Raw genomic sequence first — 25,371 nt, forward strand, 5'->3', positions numbered from 1 at the left:
GTCCTAGAGACAGCTGTTTTATGAACAGAGTATTTGTAATTAGCCACACCTGAACACAACAGTGATACTAGGCTCCTAAGCAAAAGAAGATCCCGTTGACCTCTGCTGCCCTGAGCCATTCCATGTTTTTCCTCCATTTGGGCAAGTAGTCAAGCAACACATTTAAAGCAGGCACTAGATTGTTACTCTCTCTCTAAAGACCCTATTACTGGGCCGGCCCGTGGCTCACTCGGGAGAGTGCGGTGCTGATAACACCAAGGCCCCGGGTTCGGATCCCATATAGGGATGGCCGGTTCGCTCACTGGCTGAGCGTGGTGCTGACAACACCAAGTTAAGGGTTAAGATCCCCTTACCGGTCATCTTTTTAAAAAAAAAATAAATAAAGACCCTATTACTGCTCTCAGAGAGTCTGAAGTCTAGTGGGAGAACCCAGCAGTCACGTCAAGCAACACATTTAAAGCAGGCACTAGATTGTTACTCTCTCTCTAAAGACCCTATTACTGCTCTCAGAGAGTCTGAAGTCTAGTGGGAGAACCCAGCAGTCACGATATACTGAAGGACAGCACATTTGCCTGTGAAGGTCTTGCTTCTCCCCACGTCCATGGGTTTACCTGAGACCACAATCTCACAGGTCATATGTTTGTAGTCCTTTAGCCAACCTCAGTGGCATTTTCCCAGAAAATCAAGCTAATAAAATTCTCAGCAAAGTAAAGTTAGTCAGTGTCATTATAGCAGTAATTAGAATGATTATTATATCTTACTAGAACAGTGGCTTTCAAACTTCTTGGTTTTAGGACCCTTATACTCTTATGCATTACAGTCATCAAATTTCTTTCTGCACACTATAAATCAACAATTTGAAAATAAAATTAAGAAAACAATTCTACTCACAATAGCATCAAAAAGAAAAAAACCTCAAATAAATTGAACAAAAGAAGTACAAGACTTGTACACTGTAAACTGTAAAACATTGAAATAAGGAAGGCAGACAAGTGGAAAGACATCCCATGTTCATGGATTGGAAGACTTAATACAATTAAGATGACAATACTTCCCAAATTGATCACACATTCAATGTAATCACTATCAAAACTTCAGCTGGTTTCCTTGCAGAAACTGACAAGCAGGTACTAAAATTCACATGGAAATAGAAAGGGTGCAGAGTAATCAAAGCAACCTTTTTAAAAAAAGAAAAACAGGGCTGGCCAGTTAGCTCACTTGTTTAGAGCATGGTCCTGATTAACACCAAGGTTAAAGGTTTGGGGATTCAGATCCCTGTACAAGCCAGCCTTAAAAAAAAAAAAAGAACAAGGTTGAAGGACTCACACTTTTCCATTTCAAAACTTATTACAAAGCTACAGTAATCAAGACTGGGCTGAACAGGCATAAAGATAGATTAAGAGAATACAATTTAGAGTCCAGAAATAAACCCATACATCTATGGTCAATTGATTTTTGACAAGGGTGCCAAGACAATTCAATGGAAGAAAAAATAGCCTTTTCAACAAATGGTGCTGAGACAACTAGATATCCACATGCACAAGGATGAAGTTGGACCCCTCCCTCACTCAAAAGTTAACTGAAAATGGATCACAGGCTTAACTGTAAGAACTAAAACCATAAAACTCATAGAAGAAAATTTAGGAACAACTCTTCATGACCATGGATTAGGCAATGGTTTCTTAGATATAACACTAAAATCACAGGCAGGAAAAGGAAAAATAAATTGGACTTTATCAAAATTAGACTTTTGTGCTCCAAAGGATACTATTACAAAAGTGAAAAGACAACCCACAGAATGGGGAAAAGTATTTGTAAAGTCATATATTTGGAAAAGATCTAGTATTTAGAATATAAAATTACCTCGTACAACTCAACAATGAAAAAGACAAACAATCCAATTAAAAACGGGCAAAGAATTTAAAATAGAATTTCTCCAAAGAAATAGCCAGTAAGTACACAAAAAATGCTCAGTATCATTAGTGATCAGGGAAATACAAATATTGCTTCACACCCAATAGAATGATATATTCAAAAAGACAATTATAGGTGTTGGTGGGAATGTGGAGCAGTTGAAAGCCTCAGACATTGATGGTGGGAATGGAAAATAATGCGGCCACTTTGGAAAACAGTTTAGCAGTTGCTTAAAAACTTAAACATAGAGTTGTCATATGAGCCAGCAATTCCACTCCTAGGTATATACCCAAGAGAATGGAAAACTTAGGTTCACACAAAACGTGTACTGGAAAGTTTGTAGCAGCATCATTTATGATAGCCAAAAAGTGGCCCAAAAAGCAAATATCTGTCAACTGATGAGTGGATAAATAAATGTGGCATAGTCAGTCCTCATCATTTACGGATCCCATATTTGCACATTCACCTACTTGCTAAAATTGATTTTAACTCCCAAATCAATATTTAGTGCATTTTGCTGTCATTCGTGGGCATGCACAGAGTAGTGAAAAATTAGAGACTATGTGTGCATGTTCCTAGCTGAGGTCAAGCAAGGCCACACCCTTCCTTTTTGTTTTAGCCCTTATACTGTAAAAAGATGTTATTTTTATGGTCTATTTATTGCTGCAGGTTTGTTTTGCATTTTTATTTTTATTTTTTTGGTGATTTCACTGTTTAAAACAGCCCCCAAGTGTAGTGCTGAAGTTCTGTCTAGTGTTCATCACACAAGAAAATGATGATGGGCCTTACAAAGAAAATACATGTGCCAGAAAAGCTTCATTCAGGTACGATTTATAGTGCTGTTGGCCATGAATTAATGCTAATGCATCAATAATGATATTAAATAAGATGTCTTTAAACAGAAACACACATAAAATAAGGTCTGTATTGATTAGTTGATGAAAATGTGACCAGAGGCTTGCAGGAACCTAACCCTGTATTTCCTCTAGGATCAATGATTCTGTATTTGTTACTTCAGCGTTGGCTGTGACTTTATAGAATGTAACTACCATGAATCATGAGAGTTTACTGCCTATCCATATAATGTAATATTATTCGGCCATAAAACGAAGTGAAGTACTGATATATGAGGGTACTTCAAAAAGTTTGTGGAAAGATTTGTGCTATGTTTTAATTCTATTTTTCCACAAACTTTTTAAAGTATCCTCATATACTACAACATGAATGACCTTTGAAAACATTATGCTAAGTGAAAGAACCAGACAAAAAAGGCCACTTATTGCATGATTCCATTTATATGAAATGTTCAGAACAGACAAATCCATAGAGACAGAAAGTACATTAGTGATTGCCAAAACTGGAGGGAAAGGAAAATGAGGAATGACTGCTAATAAATACAGTGTCTCTTTCTTGAAGTAATAAAAATATCCTGGAATTGGATAGAGGTGATCATTGCAGAACCTTGGGAATACACTAAAAATCACTGAATTGTATACTTTAAGAGGGTGGCTTTAAGGTATATGAATTTAAATATTATTTAATACTAATAAAATTAAAAATTAAATAATCTTCGGTGTTATTAAATATTTTTATGTTAAAGTATTATTAGAAATTAAAATCAATAATATTTGAAAATATTTAGAAAACAATTGTAAGTTATTCAGTCATTTAAAATAACAATAATACACCAATTACATTTACCATAACATGTTTTATCAGCACCACACTCTCCCGAGTGAGCCACGGGCCGGCCCTTACCATAACATGTTTTAATGAAAATAACTTTTTAAAACAAAAACATTTTGTAAGAAGACTGGCACTGTTTGACATTTTTAGAAATTTCTTTAATATCTGATTTAATTGAACACGGCTTGATTCTCATGTCAGTTTCTGCATTCAGTCTGTTGCTGTATGTTGTTTGGGTTGGATACTCTGAAGAAAATCTGGCCTTACCCAGAGATATTGTTAGAAAAGGGAGGAGGATTCTAAGATAATTGTGGACATTCTTCTTTGATACTACACCAGAATTTTGACAAATTATAGTTTCTTAAAGTTTAGCTACAATGTAGAAACTGAAACCATGATAATGAACTTCCATATTCTGATATGTTAAAATCCACTGGCCCACCTTGCACTTGGGATTTTTTACCCATGCATGATTTTGTAGTATTATGCTTTGTCATTTGGAAAATATTGGCTTACTAAGATATGTAGATCTTCCAAATTAATAATTGTTGGTGCATTTCAATTCAATACAAAAAAAAATCTGTTAATATCACAATTGATCTTACTAGAAAGTCTTAAATACTGAGAAGCTATCAAACTCACTAATGCATAGAAGCATTCCACAATTCTGCTTTTCTCTTGAAAACTCAAACTCTGTCATTGGCAAAAATAGAGTCAGTTGTTTTCGCTGAAGTGACAGACTCACTTCATTTATTTTCAGGAAAATGTCTGCCAAATACCCACGACTGAGCAACAATAGTTGATACAGTTTCTTTAAGTGGCCAGGTCAGCTCACAATTCACAGAACTGCAAAGTGCTTTTTCTCAAGGCAACCATCATATCTCAGCATGTAGCACTGGAGCTTCATGTGAACTTCCTCTGCCATCACACAGAGTAGAAGAAAGACATGTGCTTAAGCATGGTGGTTCAAGAAAATTAATCATTTTTACCACTTTGTCAAGGACATTTTTAAATAAACTTGACCTAACTTTTAAAAAAATTGTGAATGGGCTCAATGATAAAAAAAAAATTCCATGATTACTAGTACAGTTTTGTACCATGGCATTAATTTGTGCTAAGGTGCCACCAGTTCTATCCACCATTGTTTTTGTGTTACCAGGGCAAATGGCAACATAGTCAAAAAGGCAAATATCATGGTATGAGTATGACGATAGTTATGGCCTTGAGGACTCCCCCTCCCCACCTCAAAGGTTCTCGGTGAATGTCAGGGGTTTGTGGGCCCCACTTGGAGAACTCGGCCCTGGACTATATATAAGTTTATGAGGGCAGAGGGCAGGGACCTTGACGATTTGGTTCACTGCTATATCCTAGAGACAGGAGAAAAAAGCTGGACAGGAAAGGAGAACCTCAATAAATATTTGTTGAATAAATATATAACCAAAACCCACAGAAGATTCAACTCTGTGTTCTCTTTGGTTAGATTATGGTCTTGTGGTATTAAGCACTTCAAAAGCTTTTTCACTGGTAGCATGAATCAGTGAAATATATTAAGTACTAGTTCAAATCCTTTTTGGAAATCGAGTACAATTTTTTTCTGAAATTCCCCCTCAAAAGGAATTTAATCATTATATTATTATGACAAGGTCAGAGTTCTAGATCTGAACTCTCTTTCTTTGTGTATAGATAAAATTAAACTGCTTTTCAACCTTTGTGATTTTGCCTGGAATTTTCCTTATGCTTGATTTCAAGTCAGTTTCTCAAAGTAATTCTTCTGCTTAAGCCTCCAGACAATATCAGCTCCCTTTTCACACTAAGATTTCACTAGAACTAACCTGGCAAACGGATTATAGGAAGAGTCTTCAAAAAGTTCACGGAAGGATTCATACTATGTTTAATTCAATTTTTCCACAAACTTTTTGAAGCATCCTTATATAGTGAAGCAGAGCTGATAAACTTTCATTCATATGGTGCCAAGTGCCTAACTTCTGTAATATTATTAGAGCTTTTTAACCTTTTGCAACTCCTCAGTTTTACACACACACACACACACACACACACACACACACACACACACACACACACACAAAGTACTTTAAAAAGCTCATGGAAATACTTGTATTATTTCAATCCTATTTTTTTTAAGTACACTAGTATTGTCATTCATTGCATAAGTATCTTTTGGTCAATGACGGACCACATATATGATGGTGGCTATGCCATGTAGTCTAGGTGTGTAGTGGGCTGTACCATCTTGGTTTGTGTAAGTACACTCTGTGTGCACAACTACAAAATCACCTAATCACACATTTCTCAGAATGTATCCCCGTCATTAAGCAACATATAACTATATACACACACACACAACTCCTCAGTATCATATATATACATATATGGTGTATTGTTGCCAGTTATATAATAAAGTATGGATCAATAAAGCTTAATTATATTCCAATTTTTTGATTCAAAGGTCAATATAAATTGAAAGCCTCCATTTTTTTTCCTGAACTCCACTTTGTCCTGGAGGTGAGGGCTGCGATAAAGAACAACTCCAGGAACCCTCTCTCACCTTGAAGACCTTTCTTCCTCTTCCTATCAGTTAGGGTTTCTCTTGAGGGTTACAAGATGTTGTACAGTACAAAGGTGGCCGGGAGACCAAAACCTATTCTCAGCTTCAAGAGGAAAACTTCAAGAAGAAAATCAATAAGCTAACACGAAAGGTCCAATATTAAACATAGAATGCAGTACGAGTTTGACAGATGTTTCTGGAATCTAAATGAACATTTTGCTTTTCACCTTCTGAACACATCCAGGAACTCCCTTCCTGAGGCAGAGCTTGTTACAACAGGCTCTGCTCTTTACGCTTCTGAAATATGTCCCTCCCCACTTGAGTATAGCTGCAGCTTGGTGATTTTTCTCTCACCTAACTCTAATACTGTGCCTGGCACTTTGTGGGTGCTTAATAATTAAATGTCCAGATGAATTTCTTCCAATGGCTGCCTCAGATTCATCTATAGTGTGTATGTTACTGATCTGGAGAGGAGAGAGAAGTAGTTTGGAACAAAGTATTTGAAAGGAGGGATGACCCAGATAAGGTATCCCAGTGAACAGCAAAAAGCAAAATCTAAAATAGGAAAGAAGAGGAACTAACAGGTATAGTGTTGTCAGATAGACAACAGGACACCCAGTTAAATTTGCATTTCAACAACAAATATTTTTCAGTAGGTGCCGTGCAATGTTTGGGCCATAGTTACATTAAAAACATTCCTAATTTATCTGACATTCAAATTTGGTTGGATGTTGTTGGGAAAATAGGATAATGTAATCAGGCCCCCTCACCTGCCCACCTGGTTGGGGGTGGTGCTGCACATTCTTTGTAAGCAAATTGTGTTTGTGTGGGTGGAGTTAGTGCACATGCATGGCACCACGACTTGTATGGCTTCCAAGGACCTGTTTGCTGGTTACCTAGCTCATAGACCTGTGTATGAGGGGTCTGGGGACCCAGCCTGGTGTGTGAAGGGTTTGTAACCCACTCTGTGAATGGGATTGAGGGGTCTGTGAGCTCCAGACCCAGCCCTAGCTTGACAGACGTCCTGTATTTTTATTTGCTACATCTGCTTTCCCTTTGCTCATGCTGTCATCTGCCAAGTCTCAAAGGAAGGGGTGATGGGAGTCTTCAGTACTCAGTCACTTACACTTCTGCTAAAAGAGTATTATTGTCTTTACAATAACATCCTTTACAAGAAAAATATTGCAAAGTGGTAAACGACATTTTAAATCTCGTTAAAAAAAAATGTTGGCTTTGAGTGGAACCACAATGAAAATAGAGAATGAAACAGTGTAACTGGATTCACTCACTGAAACAATCAAGAAGAATTTCTCCATTTCCCCATAAAGTTTCGCTCTATCCAGGTTCCCTCCCTCTCTTTTCCTTTTTCTCCCCTCTCCTCCCCTACTTTCCTCCCCATCCCTTCTCTCTCTCTCCGCCCACCCCCATGCACTATACTGGTGCATTAAGTACTAAATGTATCCTGGGATCCTTGGTTGGCATTTGCTTTTAGTACAGACCGAGGTCACTCTGAGCAGAGTTTACAAGTCTTTCCTTGATTACATTGTGCTTAAAGTGTTAACCCAGTTAGCAGTCACAGCACAGATTTCCTCAATGAGACTCTTGTGCCCTTGACAATGTAACTATTTATTTGCAAAGTCACTACCGTTGACATTTGTCCCGCACAACACCAAGTGTTACCCGTGCTTTCTTTATGCCACTGTTTCTCTTCAGCAACTAAGAAAAGCCAAACAAAGTACAAATAACTGCTTATTCAGAAAGAAATCTCAGATTGTTCCTTAAACCTGCTCCAGGCTGCGGATACAGACTTTTGAGTGATCTGGAAAATATGAAAAGGACTTGGCTGGGATACAAAACCCAAACTGATCTGCAGTGATGGCAAAAGCAGAAATAGGAGCTCAATAATAAAAATAAATGTGTATGTGCTGATCATGGCTCTGCTGGCTTCAGGAGCAATGAGGTCTCAGAAGTTTAAGTCTACTATTTGTGTACTCATTGCTTTGGTTGGGGGCCCAAACTGATCTGCAGTGATGGCAAAAGCAGAAATAGGAGCTCAATAATAAAAATAAATGTCTATGTGCTGATCATGGCTCTGCCGGCTTCAGGAGCAATGAGGTCTCAGAAGTTTAAGTCTACTATTTGTGTACTCATTGCTTTGGTTGGGGGGGGACGGGGTATGGGGAGGGAGGGACACGCTTTGCTTCAAGGGCCGTCTCTCAAGTACTGGCTGATTGATTGAGAAAGGCAAATGGGGCCGCCCTATCCCTGCCAAGTGTTTTCCTCTGTCTCGCTCTGCCTGGGTGCCTGGAGTGCTGACTCTGTGGCCCTCACCTGCTGCTTTGTTCAGACAAAGCTGGCGTCTTGCAGCCGCTGCAGCCGCTGCCACTCACTCCTCCAAGCCCAAGCCGTTGTCCCGGCTGCTCTTCGTGTGTAAACTCTGCCACCCCCATCTGCCCAGCCACCTGCCTTCTTGTCTTTAAATATCTTCCTGCAACCCCACTTCTGGGAAGCTCTCTGGAATTATTGCCACCCACTTGCCTCCAACTGCCGGCACAATGCTCTCCCCTAAGCCACTCTGAAAATGATTGCATCTCATTTGTGTCGATTGTTTGTATGTCACAATAGAAGGGAAAGTACATGCTCTCTGAGTCAAGCTAGGGTTCATTTATCGACCGTGTCACTTACCGGCTTTGGCCACCACAGTCATGACAATCCCCTACAACTTTAGAGCTCTTGCGGTGTGCCAAGCATGTGCTCAACACTTCGCATCCGTCATTCTATTTTATCTCCATGTTAAAGCTATGAAATATTCTATTATTCTCTTTGTTTTACATTCAAGAGAGCTGATGGTTGGAGAGGTTAAGGAACTTGGTCAAGGTCAAACAGCTCCTTAATGATGGAGCTAAGATTGGAATCCAAAAGGTCAAGCTTCAAGTCCAGACTCTTACTGTGACCCAAACACTACACTAGGTATCTTTATTATTTAATTCTCTCAACAGCCCAGTGAAATATGTTATTGTCCATATTGTACTGAAAGGGAGTCTGAGGGCCAAAAAGTTGAAGTGATTTGCCCATGATCATGTCTCTAGTAAGTAGTCAATGCTGAATTCAGTCCCCTGCCATCCTAGTTCTTTATTTATCACCAGCATCTTCTAGATAGGAGGCTTACACCTGTGGGCACAGGAAGAATGTGGACACTGTAGGTTGTGCTCTAACAAGTCTGCAAAATGCTGAAAATGCTGGGTCAAATCTAACTAAACAATTTTTTTTCTTCTAATTTTGTTATCGATTAATCATAGGACTTCCTAGAGTCTTTAACACCATCCAAAATGAGCATTGCTGTCTTCAAAAAAGAATTTAACAGGCAGCCTTTTCAAATTTATTTGACCATAAAGCCTTTTCTTTTGAGATTCACCTATTAACACTTTTTTTGTAGTGGTGTTTCCCAGAAAACAAATTTGGAAAACACTGTACTACATCATTTAAGTGATAACACACACAGATGGAGATACAGGTAGAGATAAATTTGTTGTTGCTCTGGCTATTTAGGAGTGCCTGGGTAGTGACAAGATTCTCCAGGTACTTCCCAGGCTGGGTGAGCTATTGCATCTGCCTGGGCCAACTAGTTGCTGTTGGTACTCAGGAGCCTGGCCCCCAGATGTTGTTTGCTTCATCAGTTAATTGAATTGATGTTTGTTGTTGCTGCTGCTTTGCCTGAGCTCTGTGGCTTTCTGGCCTCTTCCTGCTGGGTTTTAATGTGCTGAAGTATTTCACAAGGTAGTCTCTTGTTAAAATGCAATAAAATTGAAATCAGGGCAGAGTTTAGAGTCAGCACTAGCCTTTAGACATTTAGCACTTTAGGACCTTTGTAATAATAGCTACCATTTAATCTGTGTTTACTATGCGCTGGGTTTTACATGGGTTGTTTCATTTAATCCTCCCCACAATGGTAGACACTGTTGTAGAAGTCTCCAAGAGGGCCCTTGTGTGGTCCTCTCCCACAGCAAATTAGGGGCTACCTTGTGTGATCAATAGAAATATCACAGAGATGATGGTGTGTGGGTTCTAAGGGTAGGCATAAAGTCATTGCAACCTCCCTCCTGTTTTCTTGGGTTGCTTGCTCTGGGCGAAGGCGGCCACCATCTTGTAGAGACACTCAAGCAACACCGTGGAGATGCCAAGGTGGCAAGGAACCAACTTGCCAGACATGTGAGTGGATCACCTTGGAAGTGGATCCCCCAGCCCTAGTCAGACTTTCAGATGAATGCAGACCCAGCTGACATCTGACTATAACCTCATGAGAGATCCTTAGTGAAAACTTCCCAGCCTGAGCTCCTCCCAAATTCCTGACTCTGACTATTGTTGTTTTAAGCAACCAAGTTTTGGAGTGATTTGTTATAAGCAGGAAATAATTCATATAGGTACTATTATTCTCCCCCATTTTTCAGATGAGGAAGTGGAAGCTGTAAGAAAGGTTAAATTACTTACTCAAGGTCTGAGGGTTTACTCTTCAAGGTCACAGCCAGAATTTTGTGGCTGAGGCCAGATGCCACAAGGACTCATCTCCTCATACCCCAAATATTGCCCCAGAAGTCTGCAATGGTATCCAGAATTCTATCCACAGGAGTGGACTCACTTCTTCTGTGTGGTGATGTGATAATACAGAAAGTTTGGTGGTCCACCCATACTTTACCTCTCATGAACTTCAGTTCCTTAGAGAGTAATATCATCTACCTGGTTGTGGATGAAATAATTTAATATATTAAAAATTCAGGCAGATTCTAGGCACTGGGTATTTGGAAGTTCCCTTTCCTTCCAACTCCTCCTTTAGCATCAGGCCTTACTTTAGTGGTGAGGAAAACAGGTTAGCCCAGCCAACAATCTGTCATTCCCACCCTAGAGGGAGTTAGCTCATCAGGATCCAGTCCTAACTGGCAGAAGGCTCAGGAGGCAGGCTTTTTGCTTGGAGAGCAAAAGACAGGAAGACATAATTTTTGAGTATGGATTACTCCAGGAGCAGGCAGGCCTGGCTGGGTGCCCCAGAGGGCTTTTGGAACAGTCAGAGGGCATCGTAAGAACCTGGAGAAGGCAGCAGTGGGGCCCAGCAACTGCAAGTGGAGGCAACTTTCCTTCATAGATCTGCCTAAGGCCAGCCATAACCAAATCACATCCATGAAGAAGACCTTTCTGGAAAGAGTCATCAAGAGTGTCTGCTGCTTCAGTTTTGGCCAGGAGAGGCAAGGAAAAGAATGCAGTAATTCTCTTGGAAGTTTTCTTTTCTTTTCTTTTCTTTCTTTCTTTTTTTTTTAACTCATTTAGAGGCAAAAGTCCTTGGCCCCATGTAGAAATACCTTCAGAGATCCACAAATAAACCAAAGTTAAATGTCCTGCTTTAGATCACATAGCTAAATAGAGGCAGAGTTTGGTCTAGAACCCAAAACCTATGGTGTAATCACTATGTTTGATCAAATCAATTTGTTTTGGCTTGAAAAATACACATACCACTTCTCCCGAGAAGCCTTTTCCTATTAACATTGCCAAAGTTACTTCATTTGAATTTTTTCAGCACTAATATATAGTCTAACATACGCTATTAAACCCTTTATTAGGCAAGTTTTTTTTTTTTTTTTGAACAGCTGCTATGTGCCAGATACTACTACCTGCTAAGGATTTGGCAAAGAACAAAATACAAATCTTCCCTGCTTTTATAAAGGCTTCATATGGGGAAGGGGGGATGGTGTGTGGCGGACAGGCAGTGTTGAAAAAAGCTGATAAACAACATTACATATGTTAAAAAGCGATGAGGAAAAGTAAGGATAGAGACAGGGTTTGTGGGGTTGGAGGGTGCAATTTATATAGAGAGTGGTTAGGAAAGTTTTCACTGAAAAGGTGACATTTGAGCAAAGACTTGAAGGAAGTGAGGGAGTGACCCACATGGTTATCTGAGGGAAGAGCAAACCACTAATTTATATATTACTAGGGAATTATTCTCCGGTTCTTTCATGCTTGCAATTTTATTACTCTTTTATCCCCTAGTAAATTGTCAGGAGTATGTATTTCATCTTCCGCTTCCTTTGGGTCTAATATAAGTGCCTTTTGCAGAATGTTATTTGTACCACAGGCTTTTAATAAATGCTGTTGAATACTTTGGTTAAAATCATTTTCTCACTATTGCCCATTTTAGGCAAGAAATGAAGGGAAAACTAGAGTAGTTTAGTATTCTGTCCAATAGTCTAAATTACTTAGAATGTACAATCCAACATTCTGGGTAATATTCTTTGCTTTGCATAAACATTACATCTAAAAATATTTGCAAAAGTTTTGGCTTATCCTAAATTCAAAGCAGGAAGCCCCTATAGTCTCTAAGCTATATTTATTCACCTCCAACCCCCAAACTGGAATCCATCATTACTATTTTGCAATTATAATCTTTTTGTATAATGAGCTCTGACATTTCTTGAAAATGGTTTCCTGCCAAAGCTAGAGATATTTTGTTATTCTTAATAATATTCTATGCCACCTAAATATTCAGGTGTCTTGAATTCATAAAGATAGAGCCATTCATGGCCGGTAACATGTTTGTCTTTGATTTTTGCGAAAAGGACACTTCACGGATATGCTTTCCAATTTCCTTTTGAACATCATTCCCAGTTTTGATATCAATGAGATCTTGACCTTATTTGATTTCAGTGCTTTCCAAAAGGGCATATAACTTGAGCTAATTTTATTTGCTCTGATATTTGTTTTGAAGAAAGAGATTAAAAAGGAGTTATAACAATAGTGAATAGTGAAGATCCCAAGGACCCCAATGATAATGGCATTGGGGAAAATGGAACATAAAATCAAAGTCAGGAGACAGTGTCAGCAGCTGTATAATGAGCTAACCTGACACATATGAAATGCAAACAATCCAACGTCTTAATGAAACTTGAAGGATTGGAGACTTGGGGTAAAGTTCTCCAAGGAATAAATGAATTTAGCTCCAAATGGGAAAGAAAAACTTGTAACAGACAAATCAGATGGCAGATAATAAGACAGTTGAGTGTGGAACAGAAGAGCTTGCTACTTTGACACCTGTAGGTCCTGTAAATGCCTCTAAGAAGGATATTAGGGCAATGTGGACATAATCATTCATGGGTTTTCTTCCCAGTATTTTAATTTATAGCTTTACATACACTCTCATCAACAGTTCTCAAATGTATCTGTGAATGCTTTCTGCACCATCTGGGGAAATAAAAGCCCAATCAAGTACCGCTACACTAAATCTTAATTATTTTAGGATGTCAAATATAGAAATAAAGGACCGTCTTTATTCTTTCTACAGTGCATACGACCCTACTCGAACATCTGGAAAAGGAAAAGCAGCTGCTCTCTCTGTGAGACCTTGGTCAAATTATTTACCTTTCTGAACTTTACTTGCTTTTCCTGTAATTACAAGGATAATAATACAAAACATAGATGGTGTTTAGAAACATAAATAACAGTAGCCAGATTGTACCGGGTTTCAGACACTCTTTTTACATGTAGGAATTTATTTAATTCTAATAAAAATTCTATGACGTAGGTTTCATGCTTTACAAACGAGGGATCTAAGCACAGAGAGATCCCAGCTGTCTGCTCACAGGCACATGATGGTGGAACTGGCTGCAGAGACCACACACTCGACTGCCACTCCAAAATATTTCTCTGATGATAGATGTAAAGCACATAGTATGTGCTCAGTAAATGGTTATCATCATTGTTGTTGTTTTATAGAGAGGAAATACATTATTTCTTACACTTAAGCAGATTCTGTTACAAATTGCTCCCCTGAGACTCCCAAGTGCATTCAGATGGGAGGGAAGTTGGAATTAATAAAACAGAAACTTTAAAAATAACTGGATCAAGTACAACATCTCATTTTGGATCATATGTCCTATATTTACAATTGGGCTAAACTGACCGGTCATTTCAGTCAAAAAACTGCTCTGTTAAATGAAAACTGTAATTCAAGTTCATTGCTTGGCTAAATCAATTGTCTAGTTTCATTTAGAATAATCAACCTATTGGTTCAGTGAGGCTCCAGCCTTTCTCCTATGGTTTTGTGGCTCTTTTGGATAAAGAGAGTTAAAATATCGAACCTGTTTCTTTAATCAATAAATGGACTTTGTAAACAGGTCACATCATAGAATTGGCTGTTTCTTCCATCTATGCATTTTTATGTTCAGAATCCATCATTTCTGCTGATGTTTATAGAGCCTGCTTATGTGTTTCCTTGTTTGCTATTGTCAGAGAGCCTGGGGGAAGGGTTTATTCCTGCCACTATCTCTGGGGGAGGTAATAAAAATGACAGTCAAATGGAGCACTTTACTCAAGGTGTCAAAATATATCACTGGCGATATTTCATCATACTTCATTACAAGGTGCCAGAATCCAAAAGCTATGCTTGTCATTTTTATTTGACTATGGATATATTTTGTGAGCCATTTTGATGCTAGGACAAAAGCATGGAAAGCTAATAGCTATGGGGAGAAAAACAATTAGAGAGAAATGAACTTATTTGTAAGTAAATAAAGATATACCATTGGTTGCATCAGAAATAAAGAGCTTTTAATGAAACAAATAAAAAAATGTATGTAATGGGGGCCGGCCCGGTGGCGCACTGCTACAGAGCGCCGCTTGGGAAGCGCGGTGGCGCTCCCGCCGAGGGTTCGGATCCCACATACAGACCGGCTGCTCACTGGCTGAGCGAGGAGCGGGGGCAACACCGAGGGTTGCGATCCTGTTGCCGGTCCCGGTCCGGTACGGGCACGACACTGAGGGTTGCGATCCGTTGCCGGTCACGAAAATAGACAAAAAGACAAAAAAAAAAAAAAAATGTATGTAATGGATCAATTACGTGTGGGCAGTAGAGGCTAGTGGTTAGAACAGGATTCATTCGAATGAGTCTTTCATGTTTAGACCCTGGCTCTGCCACTTATTTACTATGTGTCCATAAACATGTTCCCAACCTCCGCATGCCGGTTTCCTCATCTGTAAGATGGGGATAAAAGCGGTACCAAACTCACAGGGTTTTTGTGAGAATTAAAACAGTTAATATATATAAAGTACTTAGAACAATGCCTAGTAGATGGTACATACTACATAAGTGTTAGGTGTTATTGCTATTATTATCACTGGTACATTTGTATGAGTGTATTATTAAAAACATGTTTGCCTGAATTACTGTGCCTAGTAATGTAGGAATGTGTCAACCTGGTTGTTTCCACCTTTTGGCTGTTGTGAATAGTGCTGCTATGAGCACATGTCATGATGACTTTTTTTCATTTTATAGGAGGTGTAATAGCACAAATGTCAATCATGTGGTGATGGAGTTTGGATGTGTTGTCCCCTCCAAAACTCATGTGGAAATTTGATGTCCCATGTGGCAGTGTTGGAAACTGATTGAGTCATGGGGTGGATCCCTCATGAATGGATTCATGCTCTCCCTGGGGGAGGGGGGATTAATGAGTGAGTTCTCACTCCTTTAGTTCCTTCGAGAGCTTGTTGCTTAAAAAGACCCTGGCACCTCCTCTCTCTCTCTCTCTCTCTCTCTCTCTCTCTCTCTCTCTCTCGCTTCCTCTCGCCATGTGATCTGCTTGTACCCGCCGGCTGCCTGCCACTTTCCACCATGAGTAGAAGCAGTCTGAAACCCATGCCAGATGCAGCTGTCCCAGAATCGTAAGCCAAATAAACCTCTTTCCTTTATAAATTACCCAGTCTCAGGTATTTCTGTTATAGCAACACAAAACGCACTAAAACATGTGGTGTCTACAGACTATCTGGGTTCTAAACCTAGCTCAGTGTTTTCCATTTATCATCCCATTTTATCTTATTGTTCTTTTTACATTACTATTATTATACTATAATAATGCCCAAACAGTATGGGCACTATTATTAATCCACTCTTTATAGATGAGGAAACCAAAGCTTAGAGGTCACACAGCCAAGTGGTAGAGGTGGGATATGAACCCAGGTCCAGTTATACCCGTCTGTGCCCCTCACTATGACTTTATTCTGCCTCCCAGTGAGGGGAAAGTTTTGAAGTAGTGGAATCAGAATGGAAAAGCTAAGAGGGTAAGCACTTCTGGATAGATGGGGTCACTGGGAATGGTGTGCCATTTCTTCAAATAGACAAATAAAGAACAGCACTGGCCAGAGGGTACTGGTGGGTCCCCAACAGAAGGAAGAAGACACTACATTGGAGGCCATCTATGCAAATCTTTTTCCATTTCTGAATTGTGCCAGGGTTCAGGCCCATAGGTCAAAGCGCACTGACCGCTCAAGATGGCTTCCTCACATTTCCCTCAGTGCCTGCGGTTTTTTGCTGGTCCTTAACCAAGGAGGTGATTGGCTTACCACAAGCCCCCATAGAACTTTCCACCATATTTAGGAAAATCTACCCAAGAGGAAAGAGAAGAGAGGCATGGGGTTTATTAAATTTCTTTCAGGCTACCTGCCTGATTCTCCATCCTGCAGCCTAAACTTGTTTTAATTTCTCCTGAGGGAGCCCTGGGTATATGCTGATTTGCTTGGCTACAGTCACGGGTACTTTTTAGAAAAACAAAGCCAAGAAGAACTCCAAGGCTCCTGTGACTGGCACCATCAGCCAATCGTTATTTTATTAAGTGCTGATTCCCCCTGTGGAGCTGAGTTAATGGAGGTGGGAAAAAAAGTCAGGGCCCAAACAAGGAGCCATTCAGATGCAGTATTCAAAATAGAAAGGTAACAGAGAGTTTCTGTACCAAGCTCTGCAGGCTCAAGTCTATATGATTAAAAAGGGAGCGGTTGTTCTATATCTACCCAGTCAAACTATTCAGACACCCAGCAAGAGGAAAAAGACTATTATTACTCACGGCCTCCACTCTGAGCTAGCTCTCGATTATTCCCTACGGGATAGTTGTATTTTGCCCAATTTCATTTTAAAATTTGAATTTTACCTGGAATTTTGTTGATAAGTAACATGTTGTGTTGTTGGGTGTTGTTTTTCTTCTCTTGTTTATTGAGAAAGGAGGATTAAAGAGACTCAAAAACAAGATGCAGATCAGAAAATAGAGGCTTGAATTAAGAACTTTGTGAAATGTGGAACAAAACCTGAATTGCAAGGGGAACCGAAAGCGGTGTAAGTCATGGAAATCAGAACAAAACATCACTATTGATGACAAATACTTGCGGCAATAAAATCTAGATATACAGCTCACTAAAATTCTTACACTGGATAGACGCCTTGTGTGTCTATATGTGGGAGTCAGTGCGTGGATATGTGTGTTTGCATGTTTGAGTATACACTTTAAAAGGAATAACCTAAACAGAAAAAGACAGTCTGCAAGGCAGCAAGAGGGGAAAATGGCAAAAGGAGGAGCGATGGATAAAGTAGCCAAACCAAGAGTCTGCTGCTGAAATTACAACCAGATTGCCTCTGAAAAGCAAATAAGCTTGAACAAATAAACCCCCGTGACAGATTTGCCTTCACAAGCGTACCTGCGAGACAATGTCCAGACCCCCCCTTTCAAATGAAAGGCGAGATGGCCAAGGAGAAGAGGGGTGCCACGCTGGGGTGATGTGTTCTGATTAACTTGCAGGAACAGGCAAGCCCTGAGCTGTCCCCAGGGATTCTGGCCCAGTGGCCTGCTCATCACAGTGGGACTGTCATAGAAGCAAGAACTGCTGGTGAGGCCTGGAAACAAGTAGCAGATCAGGAAGCACAGAAACCAGGGATGTTAAGGAGCATTCTCTTAGGACACTTGGGAAGGAGGAACATAAAACCCAGCCAGAGAAGAAATAGGCCTGCAAGGAGACTTGGAGCAAATGTGCTGACATCTGACATGTGTCAGCAGCACTCAGATGCTCCAGGATTAAAGCAAGGGCTGCTCTTCATTGGTGAATTTCCATATCCACAAGCAGCAGAGTCTGGGAGGGAGTTCTCCGAATGAGGTGGGCATATGGTCGTGCACCCTGGGCCTGCTGCCTCAGATGTTCTGAAACAGCAGCAACTCCACATGAAAAAGAATAAATGAATGCATTCAAACTGTGCAGAACTCGACTCGCCTCAGGGTGGGGATGGTAGTCATTCACCCTCGCTTAGATCCCAGTATAGAGTCTCATCTTGGGCCCTTTCCATGGACCAGAGAAATACTAATAATGATCGTAATGATCACTAATATTTATTGTCCCTGACTGTGTGCCAAGCTCAGCATTTACATTTTCTGATTGACTTCTCACAACCATGCTATGAAGTAGCCGTTATTACTGTCTATTATACATAGATGTTGGGCAACTAGCCAAGTTGCTATAGCCAGGACAAGGCAGAGCTGGGCTCTAACAGCAGGTCCTGCTCATTCCACAGTTCATTTTAGTCACCCTGCCTGAAGGACTGATGTCCTGAACTCTCCAATAAGAAATGTCCTAAGTCTTTGCAATGGCCAAATATATACTAGCCAAGTTGCTATAGCCAGGACAAGGCAGAGCTGGGCTCTAACAGCAGGTCCTGCTCACTCCACAGTTCATTTTAGTCACCCTGCCTGAAGGACTGATGTCCTGAACTCTCCAATAAGAAATGTCCTAAGTCTTTGCAATGGCCAAATATATAGGAAAGGATTCAAATTGAATTACGTGGCTGCCAATCATGCAGGATTCCACCATCAGATGACTCCAATGGAAGGTTTTTTATTCTTCTAAGGTTGCTGTGCAAACATTTTCGACTCCACTCTCTTGAGACAGAGGCAAATGACCAGGTGAATAGCTGGGAGTCGTGAAAAAGAGCCACTTCCAGAGGTTTACCTTGTGGCCAGTGATGAGGACTCATCCACTTGCCCCAGCCTCTTTGCCTCTGCAGTTCTGAACAAGAAGTGACGTTTGAAATGACATGTCGGGGCCCTGCTAGATCCTAGAGTGCCTTCTCCATTACCAAGGATTCATCATCAAATAAATTTAAATTATGTTTGACCTAGTTTTCTCATTTTAAACTATTCATTCTAATTCTGAGAAAATTGGATGGCTATGTATGGTATCCATGGCAACCCTCACTTAAACAGAATATGAAATTAACCAGACCCCTCTGTGTCTCTGACATTCTAGATAAATGAGTTAACCACAGACAGAAGCAAGTTAGCAATGTTTTCAAGGCAGTTTTGGAAATTATATGCTTATAGTGCCCTAGAAAGGATCAGATTAGGTTCTATGTAACCCAAGTAGGGTAGACCAGCGCAGAACCATTCTGAGCCTTAGTTTCCCCATTTCAGAGCTGCAGAAATTGAGTGGTTAGTTTCTGTAATTGCTCCTCCATCCCCGATTTTCACTGGATCGATCCAGATTTATTTATTTATATATTTTAAAAACTCAATTTAGTGGCATGGTAGTTGCAAATATCCTACTTATATTTTACTAGTATTTGCCCTTGAATTTTTAAAAATTAATTTTTTTTTTGTCCTTTTTTTTGAGACCGGCTGCGCCGCGCTCAGCCAGTGAGCGCACCGGTCATCCCTATATAGGATCCGAACCCACGGCGGGAGTGCTGCTGCACTCCCAGCGCTGCACTCTCCCCAGTGCACCACGGGCTCGGCCCTAAAAATTAATTTTTAAAACAGTTTTAGGTTTACAGAAAAATTAAGCAGAAACTAGAGTTCCCATATCTGCTCCATGCCCACCCTAGTTTCCCCTACTTTTAACATTTTGCATTGGTGTGGTACATTTGTTACAATTGATGAACCAATATAGAAACATTATTATCAACTAAAGTCCATAGCTTACATTAAGGTTCACTCTTTGTGTTGTACATTTTATGGGTTTTGACGAATGTATAATGTCATTCGTCCACCATTATCCTGTAGCATAATGGTTCATATAGAACAGTTTCACTGCCTGAAAAATCCTCTGTCCTCTGCCTATTCATCCCTCTCCCTTTTCCTGGCATACACAGACGTTTTTACTGTCTCCATAGTTTTGCGTTTTCCAGAATGTCACGTAGTTGGAATCATACAGTATGTAGCCTTTTCAGACTGGCCTATTTTACTTATCTATATGCAATTAAATTTTCCTCCATGTCTTTGCATTGCTCTTGATTTTTTTAACAAACATGTTAACCTATATTTTTCTAACAAAATAAAGACTTAATCAGTATCTATAACTCACTCTGCTTTCCTACTACAAAGCAATGCATTCTCTTAAATTCTGTTTTCCTTCATTTCAGCTACCTCCAACTTAGGTTTTGTTGAAATTTTGGTTCTAGATAGGTATTAAAGTTTTCTATTATAACTCTTATATTGGACAGATCTTTTCTTAATGTACAAAACCTCACAACTCCATTGTCATCAATTGTTCAGACCTAATCTAGGCTTCACTGGTTTTTTCACTTGTCAACGTTTTTTGTATAGCACTTCTTTCCTTTGCTGGAGTCTTTGTCCAGGCTGTAAGTTTTCTAGGGCTCCCTTTGGGGCTCGGTGAGCAGAGCTAGATCAGATGGGACAGGAACTCCTCTGAAGGTGGAGTTCCAGTTGGAGATGTAACCAGGCTTCCAACTCTCGCACCCTGTGACTGCCTCTTGAAAATTGTCTTTACTGTTGATTTACTGAAAATCATTTTCACTGCCCTGACTGGCATACATTTAGCAAGCATGTATTAAGCAATGACTACATGTTAACACTGTGCTTCAAGAGAAGCATATGTCACTTGGTTTCTTCCTTGACCATACCTCCCTCCCTCCTTCCTCATCTGTCCTACCTAACTGCCACCAAGAACACTCTGTTCTTTCCACAACAACATCTTAGAATGTAAAAAAAAAAAAAAATTAATAAATGAAGAAAATGCAACTGATCTATAAAAAAAATAAATAAAAATATTTGGAAAAAACTCCACTCTGTTCTTACTGGCATAAGAATAGTACTGGGAGTACGGGGAGTGGGGTGGGGGACAGGATAGTGATAATTGGTGTCCAAGATGTACACTCTGAGTCAGAAAACAATGGAGATCAATTCAAGATAACTAACTAATATTAATACTTGTAATATTAATTATTAACATTTATTGAGAGTGCCAGATACTCTTATAAGTTCTCTCTATTATCTTATTTAATTCTCACAGCAACTCTTGGGGTGGGTACAATTATTCCCATTTAGAAAACTAAGGCACAGAGAAATCAGGTAATTTGCCCAAGGTCAGAGAGTTTGTAAGTTGTAGAGCACAGATTCCAACTTAGGCAATCATCTTATGATGATACCATGATTCCTTTTGTGCAAAGTACTGTGCTATAAACCCTGTGGGAGATAAAAGATAGTTTCTGAGCCCTGATTCTCTCCTGGCCCCAATTTGTCCTCTGACTGCCACTCTTGCTATCTCCCTAAGAAAGATTCTGCTCCTGTCACTTTCTTCTTTGAAGACCTCTCTGCTGGCTTTGCTTTCTACAGGGCCAACCCAACTCTTCAACTGGAAGCTCAGGCCTTTTACCACCCTGCCCAACTATCTCCCGGCATGGGCTCCTCAATGGTCTTCACTCCTGCTTCTCTGAAACCTTGCTCTTCTCTGCCTCTGCCTTGCCATACTAATACTGTCTGCCTCCACTGCTCCTCCTCTTTCTGAAAGGCTTTTCTTCTCCTTTATTACCTGGAGAACGCCTACTTCTTACTTTTCAAGACCACTCTCAGATATAGCCTCCTTTGTGCAGATTTTTCCTGGGCCCTTAGGCAAAGTTGGTAACTCCTTCTCTGAGCATCCATTCACTCTACTCACATCTCTGTTACAGTCCTTGACAAAGTGGGATGTACACTGCCATCTGTATACTGACTGGTCTGTGACCTCCTCAGTGTCAGGGAATGTGTCTTATTCATCCCTGTATGCCCCACCTTTCATTGTGCTCATCACATGGTTGTCCCTCAATGTATAACTCATATAAAGGTCCTGATCTCATAGAGCACTCTTCAAAGAAGCCCATCTACCATCAAAAGTTAATTAAAGTATAATTATCACTCAGTCTCTTGAGGAAACATCAAAGGATGATATACTTTATGTACTGTAAAGCCTCTTACAAGTGCTCCTGCTCATCTCTGCCACTTTTAGAAGCCTCTGTAGATGTGGCAGCTTTACATTCATTCATTCATTTGTTCATTTACTTGAACAATCATCTATTCAATCAGCAAACATTCACTGAGAACCTACTGGGTTCCAGGTACTCTTTTTAGTACTGTTTCTTCCAAAATGCTCTCTCTTCTACCCTCACTTTTCAAATCTCAAAATTCTCTCCGGGCATCTAGCTCAAGGGTCTTGCTATTTCTCTCCTCCTGTACCCATGCCAGTCTTTATTCTGATGATCAGTTTAGCCTTTCTGGCCTCTTTAGTTTTCTCTGTTGGTCTGTTAACAGGTTTCCCCTTGAGAAATCATATTATTCTAGAAACAGACCCAGCAAACTAGAATTATTCTCCTTTAGAATCTAAGAGGAAAGGGAAAATTATAAATACTAACACATTAGTAATGTTTGTCCCAGTTACAAATTAATGAGTACATATGCAAACAAAAAATAAGAATCAGAGCAAACATATTCTGAGTTCCAAATGAATGTTGCAATCAGTAGATGCTATAGGATTAAGGGCTGAAATATGTGTTTGGGCCCCAGATGAATTTCCTCATAGTGATCTAACCATTGTAGTGCAGTAAAATAAACACTGAACTTCAAGCCAGGGGAACTCAGTTCCTGGCTCTGCCCCTTAGCACTGGGTGGATCATCTGGAACAAGCACCTTAACACTTTGATCCTCTAGCTTCCCATCTCTAAAGACGGGGATGATTACACTGGCGATATCCCTCTCCTAAGTGTATGGAGGCTCTAATGACATCATGGAGACCTGGCCCTTCATAGCTCAGGGAATGGTTGTTCCATCTGAATCCTATGGTTCTAAATTCTTTAGGTTTGGGACCCACTGAGAGGCAGGAGATACTGTGACCAGAGTCTAAGACCTGTATCACAACAAAATAGCCACCAGCGAATAGGCTCTGTTAGGGCAGGGATTTTTGTCTCTTTTATTCACTAATATATCCCAAGTGCCTACAACAACGCATAGCTCATTATAAGAGCTCAATAGATATTTGGTGAATTACAAAAAAGTTACATTGCAGTGTAAGATATATTTCAATGCCTTTGAAACCTAGGTTTCAGATACTGTTAGTGAGAATGACTGTTGGGACAGCTTTTTAAATGGACAATTAGGCAGAATCTATTCAAGTTCAAAGTACACACATGCATCTTTGCAGATGGAATATAAACCCCTACCCTCCAGGTAGTCTATTAATTATTATTATAGCTCATCTACATATTATGTAGCCCTGCCCAGTACGGTAGGAACTGTCATTTATTAAGCCTGTATACAGAGGAGTGGCTCAGAGCACAAACTCTGAAGCAGAGGTACTGGATTTAAACCCTGGCTCTGCCAAATACCAGATAATGTGACCTTGACTAAGTTACTAAACCTTTCTGTTTCCTTGTCTGCAAAATACAGATATAACAGCACCCTCCTACCTTACAGATTGTCAACAGTGTCAACCCATCTAAAGGGGTTCAGATGTGTAAGTGCTTAGGGTAGTACCTGCTATACCAAGAGTTCCATAGGTTCACTTTTTATTTGTGGGGACTTCAGATGCCCATCACAGCCTTTTCATAGCTGAAGTTTAGAGACATTAAATAATAAAGGTTGGGAGCAGCTAGTCAGCTGTAGAACCGGGACTTGAACTCTTGTCTGTCTACCCCAGTGTCCAGGGGCTTAACCATCTCACTCCCCGGTGTCAGCAGGCAGTACCAGCATATTCTCTTGGACTTATATGGTGTTTTTGTCCTGACGCATGTTTTCAAATGTTCTACCCTGATCCTTGTCACAACCACCATGCCTGAGGCTAAGAAAACACAATCGATATCCCTGGAGAGTCTTGCTTCCCCCAGTCAGATATCCGTGGCTGGCCTGCTGAATGGGCAGACCCTCCTCTGGCAACATAACGAAGTACCCAGAACTGGTCTCCCTCTACCTGACCCCAAGCCTGAATTTCCGCAACTAGATAATCCTACCCTTATTCCCTTTGCTTATTTTTCCTTCTAAATTTACTTTATCTAATGGTATCATTTTCATCTTTGAAAAATGCTTGAAATCCTTTTTGGGACAAGGCGGGCTATAAATACATTCATTACCTTTGAAGCTGGGGGTGAGGGGCTGGACGGCCCTGAAAGAGGCACAGGCGGGGCCTCCACCCTGATCTGTGTCTGGGCTCTGGGGGCCGGCTCTGGGGAGCAGGGCTGGCGAGGAGAGGCCGAGCAATCAAATTCCCATCAGTGCTGAGGCCTGTTTCTCGTTAGGCCTCTGGCTGCACATGACTCCATGCCCCCCCCCCCCCNATGCTTAAAGCTTAGTGATATTAGGATTAAGTATCCTTCTGAGGCTAGACAGGATGAGACACGAGCACGACCATGCATTTCAGTTCTCAGTGTGCATCAGGGTGCCTCATGGGGAGTTTCCTTGGGCAGCCACGGTTCTGGGATAGACTTTCACTTCTGTCGTTAGAGTCATCTGCTTGGTTCTCTCTTGGTTACATCACCGAGAAGCTGTCTGTGGTTATTTCCCCATCAGCAACAAGAGGGCCTGTGTTTGCACATAGCCATAGCAGCAGCTGGGTGGCTACTGGCACCCTGGTTGCTGTTGTGTGGGGTCTCCTCCTCAAATTCTCACTTGAATAAAGATGAAGCTGAGGCCCAGGTAGGGCCCTGGGTTTTTTCAAGGTCACACAACAGGAAAAAACCTCAAGTGGGACTGGAGTCTTCTCATTGCCTGTGCAGGGTTTATGATAAACCAATGGTGCTTCCATCAAGATGGTCCTACTGCATTTTAATAAAGCAGAAATGCCCTGCTCTGTTTTGTTTTATTCTTTCCTTTCTCCAAAACCATTGAGCACAGATCTACGCATCCGTGAGTATTTACTGAACACATCTATGTGCCCAGCACTTGTGAGACCCTGCAGGAGCTACAAAAACCCCAAAGATCTGGGCTTTGCCCCCATGGAGAATTGTGAGGACAGATCAGACCATCCCATGACATGAGGACAGCCCCAGCCACAGAGCAGGCTCGACCCTGAGGGAGCGGGGAGGAAATGAGAAGTTTTGTGTCACAGTGAAAGGAATTGAGTGAAAATACCGAATCCTTGGTTTGGATTTTTGTTGT

The sequence above is a fragment of the Galeopterus variegatus genome, unplaced genomic scaffold, assembly GCF_000696425.1.
Source record: "Galeopterus variegatus unplaced genomic scaffold, G_variegatus-3.0.2 Scaffold710, whole genome shotgun sequence".
In the NCBI taxonomy this organism is placed as follows: Eukaryota; Metazoa; Chordata; class Mammalia; order Dermoptera; family Cynocephalidae; genus Galeopterus; species Galeopterus variegatus.